This window comes from Callorhinus ursinus, unplaced genomic scaffold (assembly GCF_003265705.2).
Source record: "Callorhinus ursinus isolate GAN/ISIS: 27379988/994484 unplaced genomic scaffold, GSC_fseal_2.0 scaffold41, whole genome shotgun sequence".
Taxonomy (NCBI): Eukaryota; Metazoa; Chordata; class Mammalia; order Carnivora; family Otariidae; genus Callorhinus; species Callorhinus ursinus.
Genome location: NW_027397103.1, coordinates 895,897 through 901,065, shown reverse-complemented (window position 1 = coordinate 901,065; position 5,169 = coordinate 895,897).

Genomic DNA, 5,169 nt, shown 5'->3' with positions numbered 1-5,169 from the left:
TCAGTCACTGGGCGTGGTGTCTAGGGATGGATCTGGCAATTGCCGGTACCCAGCGCTCCCGGACAAGGCATCTCTCTGGGCGGGTTGATGGGCACCAGTGGCCAGGCAGCCTCAGAGCCCCGTGTTCCCGGATGTTGGTTAGAGGCTCCCTTCCTCTACCTACCCCCTGCTTTAACCTGTGGGTGTTTCCTGCTAGGTGGGGAGGCTCTGCCTGCCTCCAGGCATCCCCTCAGCTCTCCAGTGGGTCATCCACAGGCAATACACTCTATGTCCTTGCTGCCCCTTCCTGGGCCTTAGAACCTCAGCCTGTGATGGAGTGATTAAATGTTCCACGAGAGGGGACTGATTGGGTAAATGTGGGTATATGCATAGGACGGCCCTCCTTTAAGGCCCTCCGTATCCCTATCTCCTGGTACTCCTGCCTCTGTGGGGCACTCTCCACAATGAATGGGGCTGACCTGTGTAATCACAGATGTGATGGTGTGTGACTTCTGAGGCGAGGTCATACAAGACACTGTGGCTTCCATCTTGCTGTCTCTTGGATCACTCCCTCTCAGGGAAGCCAGCTGCCGTGCATGAGGACACACTCCAGCAGCCCTGTGGAGACAGGTCCTCATGGCAAGGAACTGAGGCCAACCAACTGAGGCCAGCTGAGGCCAACAGCCAGCTACCAACCTACCAGCCACGTGGCTGAACCACCTTGAAAGTGGCTTCTCCGGCCCCATTCAAGCTCTCTGTAGGACTAGAGCCATGGCCAATATCCTGGCTGGGCCTTGAGAGAGAGGCAGCCAGAACCATCTGGCTGAGCTGCTCCCAGATTCCAGACCCACAGAAAAGGTATGATAATACATGTTTATTGTTTTAAGCTACTAAATTTTGAGGTAATTTGTTATAGAATAATAGAAAACTAATACAGCAGCCATAGAAAAATATGTCATAAAACAAGGCACTAGTGCAGAAAGATTTTTATAAAATATTAAGTGGGGGGGGGAGCAGGTCACCTTATAGTATATGATGGGATCCCAGTTTTGGAAGAAAAGTGTGAACAGTTAGAAAGCTACCAAAGAACCAAAAAGAAGACATACATGGAGAGATGGAAAAGCTTTCTTTCTTTCTTTCTTTCTTTTTTTTTTAAGATTTTATTTTTAAGTAATCTCTATACCCAATGTGGGGCTTGAACCCACAACCCTGAGATCAAGAGTGACATGCTCCACTGACTGAGCCAGCCAAGCGCCCTGGAAAAGCTTTGTTTTTGTTGGAAAGACTTATTATAGTAGGATTATCAATCTCTCTATATTAAATTAAATGCAATTCCAATGAAAATCCCAACCTGATCTTTTTGGGTGTAAAAGGTCCTGACAAGAGATAACAGACCAAGCTAACATTTGTTGGGTACATACTGTGCATTGTGTCTGGGGCGCCTGGGTGGCTCAATCTGTTGGGCGTCTGCCTTCTGCTCGGGTCGTGATCTCAGGGTCCTGGGATTGAGCCCCAAGTCAAGCTCCCTGCTCAGAGGGGAGTCTGCTTCTCCCTCTCCCTCTGCTCCTCCCCCTGCTCATGCTCTCTCTCTCTCTCAAATAAATAATAAATAATCTTTACCAAAAAAATTTCCACAGTAGGAGAAAGTCCCTAGTTATTTCAATTTTTCCAGTAGTAAGGAACCGTTACCAGGCCCCTCCCCTATTCCACATGAGGCCTCCAGGGGAAACTTGTCAGAAATCTTGAGGACCATGAGGGGTGGAGCTGAAGGTTGACATGTCTGGTACTAAAGTGTGTGCTCTTGGACCGTCTGCCACGTGGCCTCCCAATTGTGCTCTGATTTCCTTTTTGCCTTCTTTTGAATCATTTTGTAGTGGACATTTATTATGATGATTTTTTTTACAGAAGCTCTAGGCCAAACGTGGGACTTAAACTCACGGCCCCAAGATCAAGAGTCACATTGCTCCACTGTGCTCTGGTTTCCTTAAATATCAGTGCAAGACCACACAGGTAGAGAGAGCAAAGCTGGGGTGCCAATCGAGTCTGCTTGTCAGACCCCAGAGTCCATGGCCTTTAATCACTACCCCCAGGAAGGTAACTGTGGGAGAAGAGGGAGGTATAAACTCTGAGCAGGAAAAGTAAAGAGAAGGGGTCTGTTCTACCAGATATTAAAACATATGATGACGTTGCAGAAATTGAAACAGAAGGGGCACTGGCCTAGAAAGCCACAGACAGATCGATGGAGAGTTCAGGAATAGATCCAAACATATAGGAAAGTTTAGTGAATGATAAAATCAGGTAGGTATCAGTGGAGAAAATCTAAGTGACTTAACCAGTGGTTTTGGTGCCATTAGCTAGAGCCAGTAGAGCTAGATCCACACCCTGCTTCTAGTCTCCAAAGTTAATTTCAAATGAATTTTATCTAAATGTAAAAAAAAAAAAAAAAAGCCCTCAAAAGTTCTTAAAAGTCTGTGCAAGTAGTTTATAATAAGGGGCGGGGAGCGAAGGGCGAAAGCAAGGCTTCTAAATATGACATTAATGGCAGAAACCACGAAGGAAAACAAAAAGATGAATAGATTTGGCTGCAAAAAGTTTTAAAATCTTTGTATGACAAAAAGATTGGGGAAAATATTTGCAACAGAAGGAGAAAACCCATATATATTAAGGGAATTCTCACAAATGAATAAGAAAAAAAGCCAGCTCAATTCGAGAGAAAAATGAGCTACATACATACATACATACGTAGGCACTTTGTAAAGAAATCCAAAAGGGCCCATCCCCATATAAGATTTGCAGTGTCATCAGCAGGGCTGGAACCAGGCTGAGGCCAGCAGTGGGCGGGGGCTGGGCAAAACTTAGGAGGCTTTCACTCTTGGGATGGGGCAAGTACAGGGTGGGCACCTCCTTAAATTTGTCAATTGGTAGAGCCCTTCTGGAGGGCGGTCTGGCAAAATGGATCAACATTTTAAACATGCAAACTCTTTGGCACAATGATTTCATTTTTAGGAATCGAGTCTGAGGAAATAATTAGACGGGTGTGCCAAGAAACACGTTCAGGATATTTCTTTGTAACATTAAAAAAAAAGTATAGGGACACCCCTCCCATAGGGATTGACTTGAAAAATTGTTATATCCGTAGATAGTCGTACCCAGTGTGAAAGGGTTGCTGTTGTTCTATAGTTGCATGGAGAGATATTTAGGACCTACCACACGGATAAGTGAACAGAGCAGGAAACACAGCACGTATAATATGATCCCAGTAGGTCACCGGGATAGTCATCCAACGTTAACGGTCCCTATTTCCCGGTGGTGGGATTGGCTGCAGGAGATGAGTACTTTCTTCTTAACACCTCCTGTGTTGTACACATTTACAGAGGTTCTGACGACCCTCATGCTTAGAAAAGTTAAAATAAAACTTAAGTTTATCTGAGGGAGAGTAGCCATGCGTTAACTTGTTGTTCTATAACTTCACCTGCCCCCACCCAGAATTCTCCTTCCTGCAAGGAATTCTCCCAGTGAATGATTCTTTCGCCTTAGCTAAGAGTATTTCAGAGCTGCTGCGAGGCCATGCTGTTTGTCAACTAGCCACTGGAACAGAAGGATCTTTGACCCCTACAGCTCCACCCAAATACACAGGAACTGCTTCCAGAGGTCTTTTGGGGGGTCTTCTTGGGGACCTTCTATCCTTATGATCAGTGAACTTTGGGGATTCAGAGTCGTTTCTTAAGGGCCTTAACGATCACCAAGACCAAGTGAGCCCTAAACTGAGTCTGTGGGACTTCTTTCCTTCCCCCATCTTTCTCCCTCTCCCTCCCCCCCTTCTAATTGTGTCAGAGACATTGATCTTAATTTTAAATGCGCAATTGGATGCATTTTTACATATGCATACATTCCCGTAACCGCCTCCCTACGAAGGAGCACGTTTCCAGCCTCTCAGAAGATGTCCTTGCGCCCCATCCTCCTCACTGCCCCTCCCAGAGGTAATCAGTCTTCCCACATCCTCTACCACCATTTATTAGTTTTGCCTTTTTCTTGAATTTCACGAATATGGAAATGGGCTTCCTCCTGTATGGCTTCTTCCGCTCACGTAGCAGCTATGAGATTCCTCCAGGCTGTTGTATGCGGCAGCTTGTGACTTTTTCATCGCTGTATAATATTCCACGGTGGGAATTGTGCGAAAACTCCACCATCGGTTTCATTCATCCTCCAGCTGATAGATTATTTGAGTTGTTTCCCTTTCGGGGCTATGAATGTTCTTGTACAAGCTTTTTGGTTGATGTGTATTTTCATTTCTCTCGGGTATACGTGTAAGATTCGGGGTTCCTGGGTTTGGGGATAATAAGTGTGTGTTTAGCCTTAGTGGACATGGGGAACAAGTTTTTGAACTGAAGGGAGGGGTGATCATAATAGCCCCTAGTGTATAGGGCTGTTGTGAGATTAAATGAGATAATCTAGAGGCACCTGGGTGGCTCAGTCGGTTAAGCGTCTGCCTTCGGCTCACGGTCATGGTCCCGGGGTCCTGGGATCGAGTCCTGCATCGGGCTCCTGACTCAGCGGGGAGCCTGCTTCTCCCTCTCCCTCTTCCTCTGACGCCCACCCTCAGCTCGTGCTCTCTCTCATGCACGCGCCCTCTCTCAAATAAATAATAGTCTTTTTTAAAAAATGAGATAATGCAGGCAAAGTATTTAAAACTGGCACACCATGGGGCACCTGGCTGACTCAGTCGGTGGAGCCCAGGACTCTTGGTCTCAGGGTTGTGAGTTCGAGCCTCGTGTTGTGTGTAAAGATCACTTAAAAAGAAACCCTGAAAAAAAATAAATAAATAAAACTGCAACACTGAAATTTGCAAGCCATACATCATTGCTGGGATGGGGGCGGAGCACATGAAGCTATCCGGGGAATTTCTGTTAACTTTAAATTAACTGTTAACTTTAAATATTCCCATGATGAACTAGGGGCACAAGGAATTAGGGACACAAGGTCGTGTGATATAAAAGTGATAACATGACTATTATTTTAAAAATTCAAATGAAATAGAAGTATACAGGGTAAAAGGTGGAGTTCACCCCATGCTTTTAAAAATTATTATTTAAAAAGGGGCACCTGGTTGGCTCAGCTGGTTGAGTGTCTGCCTTTGGCTCAGATCATGATCCCGGGGTCCTGGGATCCAGCCCCGCATCGGACTCCCTG